A 14,724-nucleotide genomic window follows, 5' to 3' on the forward strand; every position below is an offset into this window, starting at 1 on the left:
TAATGGAATTCCAGTTGAGCTATTTCAAATCCTGAAAGATGATGCTGTGAAAGTGCTGCACTCAATATGCCAGCAAATTTGGAAAACTCAACAGAGGCCACAGGACTGGAAAAGGTCAGTTTCCATTCCAATCCCAAAGAAAGGCAATGCCAAAGAATGCTCAAACTACCACACAATTGCACTCATCTCACATGCTAGTAAAGTAATGCTCAAAATTCTCCAAGCCAGCCTTTAGCAATACGTGAACCATGAACTTCCTGATGTTCAAGCTGGTTTTAGAAAAGGCAGAGGAACCAGAGATCAAATTGCCAAGATCCGCTGGATCATGGAAAAAGCAAGAGAGTTCCAGAAAAACATCTCTTTCTGCTTTATTGACTATGCCAAAGCCTTTGACTGTGTGGATCACAATAAACTGTGGACAATTCTGAGAGAGATGGGAATACCAGACCACCTGACCTGCCTCTTGAGAAATCTGTATGCAGGTCAGGAAGCAACAGTTAGAACTGGACATGGAACAACAGACTGGTTCCAAATAGGAAAAGGAGTCCGTCAAGACTGTATATTGTTACCCTGCTTATTTAACTTCTATGCAGAGTACATCATGAGAAATGCTGGACTGGAAGAAACACAAGCTGGAATCAAGATTTCCAGGAGAAATATCAATAAGCTCAGATATGCAGATGACACCACTCTTATGGCAGAAAGTGAAGAGGAGCTAAAAAGCCTCTTGATGAAAGTGAAAGAGGAGAGTGAAAAAGTTGGCTTAAAGCTCAACATTCAGAAAACTAAGATCATGGCATCCAGTCCCATCACTTCATGGGAAATAGATGAGGAAAAAGTGGAAACAGTGTCAGACTTTACTTTTTTTTGTGCTCCAAATCACTGCAGATGGTGACTGCAGCCATAAAATTAAAAGATGCTTACTCCTTGGAAGAAAAGTTATGACCAACCTAGATAGCATGTTCAAAAGCAGAGACATTACTTTGGCATCTAAGGTCCGTCTAGTCAAGGATATGGTTTTTCCAGTGGTCAGGTATGGATGTGAGAGTTGGACTGTGAAGAAGGCTGAGTGCCGAAGAATTGATGCTTTTGAACTGTGGTGTTGGAGAAGACTCTTGAGAGTCCCTTGGACTGCAAGGAGATCCAACCAGTCCATTCTGAAGGAGATCAGCCCTGGGATTTCTTTGAAGGAATGATGCTAAAGCTGCAACTCCAGTACTTTGGCCACCTCATGCGAAGAGTTGACTCATTGGAAAAGACTCTGATGCTGGGAGGGATTGGGGGCAGGAGGAGAAGGGGATGACAGAGGATGAGATGGCTGGATGGCATCACTGACTCGATGGACGTGAGTCTGAGTGAACTCCGGAAGTTGGTGATGGAGAGGGAGGCCTGGCGTGTTGCGATTCATGGGGTCACAAAGAGTTGGACACGACTGAACAACTGAACTGAACTGAAGAGGCAGCAAAGGGGTGGGATTGAAAAGGAATTGGTCCTAGAGATTTGCAAACTCTGCAAGGGGAAGGAGGAGCCAACAAAAGACTAGGTCAGCTCTCCAGCCTCCTTCCTCACTCTGCTCAGGGCTATGTCCTAGGGCTGGAGCCCCTCTCCAGGTAGGACTGGTAGAAGTGTGGGGCATGGGGTGGGTGCTGTCCTGGCCCCCTAGCTTTACGACCTGCTCTGTCTCTCACTGGCTCATGAGAAAGGCACCTTCCTAGGCCTCTGTTACTCTGAAATTGGGGATATTAAAATAGTGCCACAAGAGGAGAAAATGAAGACCAGGAGGAAATGAGGAAGGACTAAAGTGTTTGCTTTAAAGGTTGGGAGGTGAAATTGACAGTCTTTGGAAGCAATGGTATAAATGAGAGCTTTGGAGCTTAGGGGACCCAGACTTTTGATTCTGTCTCTCCTAGTCCCTCGATGTGAGGGGTGAACTATATCCTCTATCTATTTCTTCAGAGTATTTCTGACTGGGGGATAGATTTGGAAGTAGTCACTTTTTCTCCATTTCCTTCATTGTTAGAAGACTGATTTAAGTTCTTTTTCTAACAACAAAAGGAATAATGTTTACTGTTATGATCATATAAATTTAAGAACACACATAACTAGAAAAGTAACTTGTTTTTCCCCCTGAGTACAAAATGGGTTGCTTTTCTACTACTAAACCTTAAACTTTGAATTCTAGTAATATGTCATGTGCTTTGCTTGAATTCCAGACCCTGAGACACAGCTGCACAGACCAAGTTCTGCTGTGCAGAAAACTCATCCTCCTTCCAGGACAAGGACCTCTGTGGGTGAGCAGTGGTAAAAAACACAATTCAGCCAATTTGAAGGTCAAATTGGGGAGAATCCCCTCTAGCAACTAGAAGGAACTAGCTCACAGACTTTCCACAAATGGAAGGCTTTTAATAAGAAGAAGGGTGGGACAGAGAGCCCTTAGGGAAAGAAAAGATTAGTTTTAGGCCAGGACATCTTTTGAGGGAAAAGAATGGCAGTTTCATCATGCAGACAGCTTTTTCTTCTGGGTACAGGCTATGGAGAAGGCCCACAGGACAAATTATCTCCTTGGTGCCAATCAGAAAATTCCAATCCCGTTGGCTAAGATTACATTTCTGGGAAAGGTGGAAACTGCAAGTAAGTCAAGTGTGGAGTCTAGGATTGGTGTCTGGGCTTTAGCATAAGTGATGCCATTTTGGGCTTGTGGTTTTTCTTTAGCAGCAGCTAAGGCTTGATAGTTGAGTGTCTTGGTAAATGGAGGAGTGGAGGGGGTGTGGGAGCACACATATTTTAGTGAATCAGGGAAACTGACCTTTTGGACAGATGAGGAATGAATTTAGGGTGGGGATCCTTAACCTGGAGCTTTGGTGGTCTGATGTTATTAGTAGAACCATGACTTTGTCACCACTAGAAATCATAGCTTTTTTCACTTCATGTTACAGTTTTGCAGGTATTATGAAACACAGTCTTATACTTTGTCAAAATTCAAAAATAGTTTAGATCTGCCAGTCTTGTTAAATAATAGGTTAAGAAGCTCACATATTCTGTATCTCAAATTATTATTTTGATAACTGTACCATGCTAAAATCCACTCAGATATGAATGAAAATTCCAGTCTTTCCTGCCGGAGATCCTAGACACCTTAAAATTCTACCCACTCTGGGTTCAGAACCCCTAAATCAATATGGACAGCAAGGTTTAAACACCGAGTCTGGAGCAAACTTGGCAAGGTTCAAGTCAGGCTTGGAGTGCCATCAAAAGGGGTTTAGCACAGAAAGACTCAAGAAGCTTTTAATCCGTGCAGTAATGAGTGTTGATTTATGTTTTAAGGAACTTGCTCTAACAATATACAACAGGAGGGTGAACTGTGGAGACAGGAAACAAGAAAGACTAGAAACGTTTGGCAATAAACACACCAAAGATATAGGGGAGGGGGAGGGCATAACTGTTTCAATGTGACATTTAATCATTCTATTCCTACTCATCTTATGTGACAATATGCTATGTTAAGTAGTTCAAAATGGAGTAACAGTGGCCAGTGTGAGCCTCCATGAAGACTGCTTTTAAACATCTGATGTTAGACTGTGAATATTTAAATGTGACATACTGAGTGTTAATATGGGTAAGGAATTTGTTTGCTAAGGGCCAAGGTTTGGCTTCACTGGAACAGGAGCAACTGATGGAGACAAGATCCCTTGGGGCTTAACTGTTACTCCCTATTACTCCTTAAAATGAGAGCGCTGAACTGAGCAGCTAGAAGGCTCTTGTCTGGGGACTGAGCCCATGCAGGTGGAGGCTCTGTGACTTCCTGCTCACACTAGTCCTGAGACTCATTTCCCGGGGTGGAGTGGGAGGGGCACCACTCTTTCTTACTCACATGACTAACTTATGGTGCCTTCATGATTGTGTACAACGCATAGAGCAAATTGTAGATTGAATTTGGCTCTGTTTCGCAGTCTTCAGTTCCAGACTCACCTGGCCTTCCTGAGAGACTGCGCCACCATAAACCAATTTCCCCTTATTCAGGGATGGAAAACAGCTTGTTTTGATTTGCATTTTCTTGGCTTGTGACTGCCATCATTTCATATGTTTGTTGTCTACCTGCATTTCTTTCATGCTGAATTAACTTTTCAGAACGGGTGCTTCCCACCCCCCACCCCGAGTTTGCTGACAGTTTTGTGGACTTCCTTTTAGCTAGAGACAGAACAGATCATATTCCCACCCCATTCTTTGTGACCACCCAGAGTTTGGCATTACTGTGTACTTTTTGGAGAAGGCAATAGCACCCCACTCCAGTACTCTTGCTTGGAAAATCCCATGGACAGAGGAGCCTGGTGAGCTGCAGTCCATGGGGTTGCACAGAGTCTGACATGACTGAACGACTTCCCTTTCACTTTTCACTTTCATGCATTGGAGAAGGAAATGGCAACGCACTCCAGTGTTCTTGCCTGGAGAATCCCAGGGACGGGGAGCCTGGTGGGCTGTCGTCTATGGGGTCGCACAGAGTCGGACACGACTGAGGTAACTTAGCAGTGTACTTTTCACATTTTAATTGCCTGAAAAGTCTAACAGTTCCTGCAGCTCCTTTGAAGGTTGAGAGGAGGGATATTTGGCCCAGCACAGAAACATCAGTTTTCTCCAAACATGGAACCAGTTTTGGTAACTTTCCCCTGACATACAATTGAGCATATTTTAATCTATTTACTGTCTATTCTAATTTCTATGGTTTTATAATGGGTTCATAATAGCCATGTTACCTGCAGCTTGTTTTTTCCTCTAACGTATCCAGGACATCCTTAACCAGGGCATTGCATCTCTGGTGTAGTGTCTAGCAGCCCCTCTGACTCCTCAGTGGGCACTGAGCTCCTTTGGCTCAATCCTTCTCTTATTAAAGGGCATTATTTTCTGAGTCTTTGTCATGAAAAACCCAGGACTGAACATTTTGTTAAGTCCTGGTTATTTCACTCTTGGGGTAGCTTTTCAAGGGGAGAGTATATGTTATTATTTCTGATTTTATTAGGTCTTCCAAGTTCCTAAAAAGTCATAACTATTCCCAGTTCAGATAGGTAATAGTGATCCCATTTTTTTACCCTGTACCCTCAACTCCTGGGCTTGGGCAACTTATCATGTTTAGTACTCATTGCTTTCAATTCTCCTTTTTTAAAAATTTAGTTTATCAATTTACACAAAATTTTATTATAAGAAACATGAAGGATTTTTGTGGTGGTTTAGAATTTGTTATCGTCTATTCTGCAAAATACTTTCCTGTTTTAGCTTTTTTGCTGTTTACAACTCTTTAATGACAGTTGTCTGTTCTGTATTGTTAAATGGACTGTTCTGCACATGGAAGCTATTTAAAATCTTGAACATTGTATTAATTTTTCTTTATATTCATCTGATGAAAATTATGTGTTTGTTTTTACCTTTTGGATCACCATTTGATTATTTTAGTTTTGCCATAATATCATTTATTTCAATTTTAAAAATATATTACCCTACATTTGCAAATTTATCTTTTAATATCCTCACATCAGGTCCTTTTTCATGCTCAGTTTTGTACACTGTAATTTTTTCTCTCTAAGGAAAATGCTTACTTGTGTTTTGATTTTATTCTTAACAGTTTTCTTTTAAATTTCTACTTTTATCTCAGCCTTTTGTCTTTTCTTGGTTTTGATTTAGCCATGTTGTTTAGGGTACAAAGATATTTATATTTGTGGATTACCATAACTAAAAATTTTTCTTTGCTTCATATCATACTTTTGACCTGAGTTATGTTTATTGGTCAGTGTTACCTTCTTCATGCTTTAATTTTGTCTGCATTTATATGTACAATTTTGCCCTTATTTCCAGTTTTCTTTGGCGGTTTGCTTTAACACTATTTGTAGGACATATAGAGCAGTCTTGTTGCTGAACTGAACTTGATTTCACTCACCTGATGCACAGCAGCCAATCTACCAACACTGGGTCATAAGGAAAGTGCAGCATCTATTTGCAGGGCACCAAGCAAGGAGAATAGGCAGCTAATGCTCAAAGGACCTGAACTCCTTGCTTGGTGCCCTGAAAATCAACACTGTACTTTTCCTTCACCAAGACATGGTGTCAATAGACTGAATTTGGTGTGAGTGAACCTAAGTTCAATCATGTAACAATTTTGGTGACCATGAAAAGACCACCACCCCAGGTGGGTGTCTTTGCGGCACATTGGCTCCTGGAAGGAGAGGGCTCTGAGATTCTGTCCAGCAGCTTCCTGAACACCTTTGTCTCAGGGACAACACAGAGCATCTGCCACCAGTTGGGGGTCAATGGCCCTTGGTGCTTTCATGGTGAAGGAAACAAGACACTTAAGACATTTCTGCTCAGTAGAAGGGCTCATGTATGATGACACCAAGGTGTTCATTTCGCCACTTGGCTCTGTCTGTGGTGGGATATTGATTTGTGGGATTTTCCGTATTGGACTAAGGAATCTGTAACCTTGAGAGATGCCTTGTGTTTGTGTGCTTGCTTTCTTTCTTATGTTTGATAGTACCAGCTGTGTACAACAAAGATGGGTAGTCAGAGCTCTGCTCCATCTTGTAACCCCTTAGGGTATATTTTGCAGAATTGGAAAATTTTTAGTTAAGCACCTCGGAAAAGGAGAAAAAATGGTATTCCATTGTAACACTGTTTAGCCTCAGGACATCCTAAGATCTGGAGAACACTGCTCCCTAATGGCTCTCTAAATTAAAACACCGTCTTTGAACCAGAACTATTTTGTGAACGGGGAGGAAAATGGGAGGATGCTTCTTATGTACAGCCCTTATGCTATTGATTCAAAGTGAGCCTATTTAGAGAAAAATGTAGCATGCATGGAATTATGATACAGAAGAAATTTCCTCCAATAAGGAGACTTTAAAAGGTTTACCCTATTCTCAGGAATCAAGAGATGGGGAATTAATTCAACAAATAAATGCTTCTAGATATCCATCACAACTGCCTCTGTATGGTGGGCAAAATGTGGAAGCAGGGGCTGGAGCCATAGATCCCACAGTAGCCAATTCATTCTCACCTGCTCTGGCAGGAGCTGAGGAAGGGGAGGTTGTCTTCCTCTCATACCCGACAGAGCTTCTATTTTGGTCAGGGAACCACTCGTGTTTATTCAGGGTGATTCCCACTGAGGCAGAGTCACACTGGAGGAATAAATGCCCAAGATCATCCAGCAGGATTCATGTGGATCCACTCTCCCTTTTCAACCTCAGACATGTTGAACTGCAAAAATAATATGCCAACCTACTGGGATGACCCTACCAGGATGGAAAATTCATTCTCTTTCATCTTTGCCAACCCAGTTGGGCTGATATCAAAGTTTGCTAACCACTCTGTTGGCTGAGGAAGAGAAGAGGATGGAAATATTGCATTGACTAAAAAATTCATACGCGTTTTTCTGTACCATGTTATGGAAAACCCTGAACAAACTTGGGAACCCAATGGAAAAGGCTAGAGAAGAGGTAGGTAGAATGCATGTTGCTGCCCCTGGCAAACCCGTCGCAGCACCAGCCCCAAAAGCAATTCCCATCATAGATCCAGGCTGGAAGGAGAGTAACCTAGGAGATAAAGTTGGAATTGAGCATTACAAGGAGTGCATCATGATAGGGCTCCAAAAGGGAGAACCAATAGTGGAACTCTGATAAGGTGCAAGGACTGTGCAAAGAGCCACAGGAAAACCCTGAGGTTTTGGAAGAGAATGTACAGGGCGTATCGCCAACATGCAGATGTGGATCCAGATAATCCAGAGAATTTCAAAGTCGTTAATTGGACTTTGTGACTTTGAGTGCCCCAGTTGCAGAAAACATAAGGACTTTTTGGCCTGTTGTTATGTCATTTGGTAGAAACTGCTTTCAGTGTTTTACAGTTGGGAGGGAATATAAGATGAAAAAGAGACCCATGAAATGAAGCAGCAAAAGTCCCTTTTGGCAGTGACACTCAGTGGAGAAAGGGGAGACAAAAATTTGAGCAGAGAGTAAGACCCAGAGAACCAAGAGAGTGAAGGGTGACCCACAGGAAAAAGCCCACCAATGGGACATGTAAAAGTGGGTTGGCAGCAGTCCTTACTTTAAGACAAGAAGGCAACTGAAAGAAAGTCTGCCTCAGCTTACAAAAGAAACTGGAAGAGGAGGAAAAAGCATTGTTCATGCTGGAAACAAGAGAGTGACAGAGGATTCTCTGAGGGGACTCTGCTTGGGGAAATAGTTTCCCATCAGGAGCCCTGGGTAACCCTTTTGTGGGAAATAGATTGCCTCTCTGACTGGTAGTGGAGCCACTTGCTCTGTTTTGAACACTGGATTCGCAAGGAGTTGGACCCAAAGAGTTAGCCCAGAAAAGCACCTTGACAAGAGGATTATCTAGAAAGCCTCTCCAAAAACTGTTTTTGCAATCCCCAGACTGTCAGACTGACGCTCCTAATCTAAAACACAGCTTATTTTTTGTACATGCCAGAGTGCCCAGTTGCATTGCTGGGGCAAGATTTTTAAACTAAATTAAATGCTAAAGTGACTTTCACTCCGGAAATACCGGATATAAAAGTACCACTGAAACAAGCTTGTGCCTTGCAGCTAGCCCTCCCGTCAAGGGATGGAGGAGTCACCACCAGCATCCCTGAAGACATCTCGCAGCAGGGACGCCTGGGAGCATGGGGTGATAGATGGGCAGGAAGAGTCTGGATGGCCATAGCAGTTAAGGTGAAACTGAAGCTGGACACTCAGGCTCTGAGTTTAAGGCAATATCCCTTAAAGGAGCAAGCAAAACAGGGATCCAGCCCAAGGCTGGATTGGCATTTTGAAATACTTGCTTATTGGATTCCCTCCGTCACTATATAATACTCCCATCCTGCCTTTAAGAAGCCTGGCACTGAGAACTACTGGTTTATATATCAGATAGTGAAAGATATTCACCCTGTAGTCCCAAATACCTATATTCTTCTGATCATCTTATCTGGAAACTTTCATTAGGCTTAGCAGAGGTCTTTTTTCTGTGTTATTTTGAGTCCTGAATCCCAAGAGTTATTTGTATTTATTGGGAAGATCTAGAAACCAAAGCAAGCAGCAATACTGCTGGGCAGTATTGCAAGGACTTAAAAACACCTTCACGGTGTTCGGGAAAGTGCTAGTTAAAGATATAAGGGAGCTCCAGCTACAGGAGGGAGCTCTGCTCAGATATGTGGATGATTCCTTCACAGCTGGCAATACAAAGAACACAAGTGAAAACACTGGGACTACTTTGAACTGTCTGGCCAAATGAGTCTATAAAATCTCTTGGAAAAAGGCCCAAATTTCCCAAACATCAGTGAAATATCTGGGATCCAAACTGAGAAAAGGCCAAAGGAACTGGCTCCAGGACTGCCAAGAGACAGTAGCCAGGGTGTGGTGACCGCTACCAAAGGCAGTTGCATCGTTTCCTGGAATGGCAAGATTCTGCTGCACTTGGATCGCCAGCTTAAGCTAATAGTTAAGCAGTTGTATGAGACCCTAAAATGGACTGACAATAATGCCTTAGTGGGAACTGGAGAATGTCAAGAGACTTTCCTAACAATGGAGAAAAAAAACTACAGACTGCTCCTGTTCTGTGTTTGCCAGGTTTGAAAAAGTCACTTGATCTTTTTAAACATAAAGGACAGGTAATGAGACTGGAGGGGCTTCCCTGGCAGCTCAGCTTGTACAGAATCCGCCTAGAATGCAGGAGACCCTGGTTCGAATCCTGGGTCTGGAAGATCCCCTGGAGAAGGGATAGGCTACCCACTCCAGTATTCTTGGGCTTCCCTGGTAGCTCAGATGATAAAGAATTCTCCTTCAATGCAGGAGACCTAGGTTCGACCCCTGGGTTGGGAAGATTCTCTGGAGGAGGGCATGGCAACCCACTCCAGTATTCTTGCCTGGAGAATCCCAATGGGCAGAGGAGCCTGGTGGGCTACCGTTCATGGGGTCACAGAGAGTCAGATGACTGAGCGGCTAAATACAGCACCGTGAGACTAGAGGTACTGACGCACAGTCGACAAAATGCCCGGTATCCCATTTCACAAAGGCTTTGGACAGTGTAATCCAGATGTATTTGAGAGTTATAGCTGCTACTCTAGATTTGTTGCAAGAAGCAGAGGAATTCACTCCAGGATAGCCAGCCATGGTGTGTACATCCCACGGTGTGTTGCCACTGTTGGAACAAAAGAGTGGATATTGTCTCACTTTAGACCACTTGGGAGGGTATCAGATAATTTTACTTGGTAATTCTAATGTGACCCCAAAGACTGTGTCCTCCTTGAATCCAGCCACTCTGCTCCCGACCCCTTTGGGTGGCCCAGAGGCACATGAATGATTATTGTCATATCATTGAGCAGGTGCTTGGATCTGATTATAATTCCTGCAGTGGTAACCTTGCAGGAGATCCTAGGAGTAGAAGCTTTGTCATCATGTATCTTTGCCCCAAAAGCTAAAATTATTGCCCTTACTTGACCTTTACATCTCAGTGAAGGTAAAAAAGTCAACGTCTATACTGACTCGAAATATGGCTTTTCAGTTGTAAACATACATAGCGTAATTTGGAAAGAGAGATTGCTCACTTTTGAAAGAAAAGAAATCAAACATGTCAAAGAAATTTTGAAACTGTTAGACACAGTGCTCAAGCCAAAGGAAGTGGTAATTTGTTCATTGCCCAAGACATCCGAGATTTGACTATTTTGTTTTGAAAAGGAACAACATAGCCGACCAAGCCTTCAGGACAGCCTTCAGGACAAAGCGCCTTTGGTTATAGCCCTGTTAATTTAGCCCCACATACCCTAGTGGCTCAGACAGTAAAGAATCTGCCTGAAATGCAGTAGACCCAGGTTTGATCCCTGGGTCAGGAAGATCCCCTGGAGAAAGGAATGGCTACCCACTCCAACACTGTTGCCTGGAGAATTCCATGGACAGAGAAGCCTAGTGGATGGGGTCAACAAAGAGATGGACACAACTGAGCAGCTAACACACTTACACACTCACCTGAGAACCTCAAAATATCAGGAGAATGGGGATATGACCTTTCCCATTCAGGATCAAATGATAAATGACCAAGGAGTGGTTTTAATTCATGACTATCTAATGGAGAAAGTAACTGGAGCAATATACATGAGCCCCCATTAATGGCATCCAGTGGATACAGGACTACATTGAAAGACCAAATATGCAAGGATAATTCAAAGAGTATTACAAAAGCGTATGCTTTGCACTAAAAATAATTTCAAGATGAGGACTCCCCCATCCTGCACAGAGCCCAGGCTAGAGGGAAGTGCTTGAGAAAGATTGGCAAGTAGACTTTACAATCATGCCTTAAGTAAAAGGAAACTTTACTTACTAGTGATGGCAGACGCCTTTACAGTCTGCTTAGAATCATTCTCTTGCTGGATTGAAGAAGTTCCAGAAGTAGTAAAGGTCTTGCTCTATGAGATAATTCCTAGATTTGGGTTACTGAGCTCAATAAATTCAGAGTAATAAGAGAGGTATCTTAATTGCTAATGTGAATCAGTAGGTATATAAAAAATGTGGAATAAATGGAATTTGCATGCATTTTGGAGGCTACGATCAACTAGAAACATACTCTAAAGAGGAAGATAGCTAAAATCTGTCAAGAATTAACTTAACCTGGGAAAGAGTGTTACTGCTTGCATTGCTTAGAGCGGATCCTAGAAGTAGACTCCAATTGACTCCTTACAAAATACTGTATGCTCTATTCTAAGCAGTTTTATGATCAGACATGTGATCAAAAGGTAAAAGAACTAGACACTGTAAGCTATGTGCGTATGCTGGGGTTAGTTGTAAATGCTATTTCTTTAAATGCTACTAGTAAAGTGATGTTTCCCACAGATGTCCCCCTCCAGCATTTTAGACCTGGAGACTGGGTGTTCCTAATAACATGGAAAGATGTATACCCAACAGCCAAATTCAGCCCTGGTGGGTGAGGACTTAGGTTCTACTACTTACTAACTCACTCTTCTGTTAAATTGACAGGAATCAAACCGTGGATCCATTGCATACGGGTGAAACTGGCTTCTGACCCAGCAACAAATTCATAGCCCTCAGAAGTTACAGAAAAGACAACAACAAAGCCAGCTGAAGCCAGTACTCCTTGCTGCAAGTCTGGACTAGGGCTTCAGTTAAAAACAGAGAAAGTATCTTAGATAACTAGTGAATGACTAGTGGCCATCCATTATAACATTTACAATTGACTGGAGCATTTTTCTGGTTTATTACTTGCTTTTATCCTTTTGTTTGCCGCTTCATCTAATCATTTTACCTGTGATTTTATCATAGTCAAGCAAATCTGTAATTTGTTGTGATACTGATAATAGGAGAGACTTAAACCTTCCTTTATTTTAGTTCAAGCCTTGTGATAATAGGGTTAGTACCAAAGTTGAGCACCAGTGCTATTTTCCTATACAAGCTGTTGGCCCCAACTATAATGATGGCTCTTGTTTTCCTTTACTGTTTCATTCCACTGGTGTCTGCCACTTCCTGGAGGGAAGCTAGGTTATATCATAACAAAGCCAGAGGTGGGAATTTAAACGATTGTGTGAAGTGTCATTTGAAATCTCAAACCATCCATGAACAATATATCCCATCGGTGGTTCCTGTAACAGATTTTGATACTGTTCCAGGCCCCATGACCTTCTATAACCATCCTCCTTCAGGTGTCACATGGCAAGTTCAGCTAACCAAGGGACATCACAGTATTCCAGTCCCTTGTTTCAACCTGTCTGAGGTAATTTCCATTGGAGGAAAAGTTACTACTGGTCCCCCTCGGTCCCTCAAATTTATTCTGAAAAAATGTGATGAACAAAATCCCCTGAAATGTACAATTGACAAATGTGTAAAGTCTAAAAATGACACTAATTTGTGTCAGAGAGCCAAACAAGTTGGGTATCATGTAAATGGACTATGGAAGGCTTGCAGTGGCTCTCACCCATGGCTTGATAACATAATCTCTGAACTCCCCCAAAATGAAAGAATCAATGACACTACCTTGGGAGGTATAACATGCTCCCCTCCAGGATATATCTTTGTCTGTGGCACAGGGAGTGACTCACCTACACGGGGATGGGCACATCACTGTTTAGACAGCTGGCAAATGGAAGGGTCATGCCTACTGGGACATTTTAGGATCCCTTTTTCTGTGCACAGCCTTAAGAGCGTTTCTTCCCTCTCTAACTCAAACTTGCGTCTTAGAAGAGAGATATCGTCTGGGTATTAGGACAATATAAGACAAAGCATTTTTGGCAACCTCACACCGACTGCCAGAGTTTATATCAATAGAGATATGATTCATAATCTAGCTACCACAATTGGGAAATCTGCCAAATTGCTGAGGACACAGCTTAAAGTATTCCAGCCCAGCAACTATCTTTGAACTCATGTGGTCCTAGATAATGGAATAGCCTGTGATTTCCTATTGGCAAAACAAGGAAAAGTATGTGCAGTGGCTCATACCACATGCTGTACATACATCAATACCTCCAGAGAAGTTGAAATCTGAATAAACAGAATAATTCAAAAGGCTACCTAGTTATAGGATGTACATAAATAGAATACACACCAAAAATTATTTTCCTGGTTGCCATCTGGAATGGGGGACTCTTTTGAGTACTGTTACAAAGTTCCATTGATCATCATCCTTTTGTAATAGGTTTATTAATTTTCAAATATTTGTTCAGATGGTATAACAAAGTGGTCAAAAAGGGAGATCATGTTTTCATGATGCAAAATATTGACACTAGGCCTGGGACTCGAGAATTCTTTGAGAAGAAGGTCCAAGACTTTTGCTCCTCTAATCCTGGAGAATCAACATCGCCCTTGTTCAGCAGGAAGTAGCCAGAGCGGTCGTCGCCCCTGTTCCCCTCTGGATTGAGGAGTATCAAAGAGCAGAGGGACCTGAAACTGAGCAGGACCCTGTAGGACCTTCCTGGGTACGATCCTCTCTTGTCCCTACGTCTTGTCTGTAGAAAAATCTTTAGATTTTTAAGTTTTCCCAGAGTTCTAAAGAGCAGACTCAAGCAGTTGATGATTATAGAAATGAGTAAATGTAGAAATAAAGGAAAAGCAATCAAGCTAGAAAAGTTTAAACATAAAACAGAGTCAACAAGACTCCTAGTTCTTCGTCAAGGCATATAGATAACAATCTGATGCAACATATTTTTGAGTTGTTTTACAGAGCCAGTACCACATGATGAAACCTGTTGACCTCAGCCAAGGTGACCCAAACAAGTTGGAGCCAGAAGAATGATGATCAAGATGCCAGATATCACTTTGTTGCTTAACACCCAACCAATCAGAAGAATCCATGAGCTAATCATGTGCTTAAGACCCTTACTGTTAATTTTAGTCTTTAGAAACCCTTGCCTGAAAGCCATTGAGGAGTTCAGGTCCTCTAAGCATTATTTGCCCATTCTCCTGCTTGGCATCCTGCAAATAAATATTGAACTTTACTTTACCACAACCCTATGTTGTAGATTGACTTTGCTCATTTGGATAAGCAAACTCAAGTTTGGTTCAGTAATAACCTGTGTTTCTGTTGGGAGAGTTCAGTGGTTTTCTTTAATGATTTGGAGCACTTTCAAGCATAAAATAGAATAAACACTCATCTCCATTAGCCAGATTCAGAACAAGCATATTCTTCATTTTTCTCATCTATTTCTGCTCTTTTTTCTAAAATGCTGCTGCTGCTGCTAAGTTGTTT

General features: G+C 42.1%; 1 long non-coding RNA gene across 1 annotated transcript; it reads left to right on the plus strand.

Annotated features, from left to right (window-relative positions):
* LOC102188010 lies at positions 1,489-14,484 on the plus strand. Its single transcript, XR_001917685.1, has 3 exons — positions 1,489-1,610; positions 2,214-2,291; positions 12,003-14,484. It is a non-coding gene; the product is annotated as an uncharacterized LOC102188010 (long non-coding RNA).

Source organism: Capra hircus, chromosome 3 (assembly GCF_001704415.2).
Source record: "Capra hircus breed San Clemente chromosome 3, ASM170441v1, whole genome shotgun sequence".
In the NCBI taxonomy this organism is placed as follows: domain Eukaryota; kingdom Metazoa; phylum Chordata; class Mammalia; order Artiodactyla; family Bovidae; genus Capra; species Capra hircus.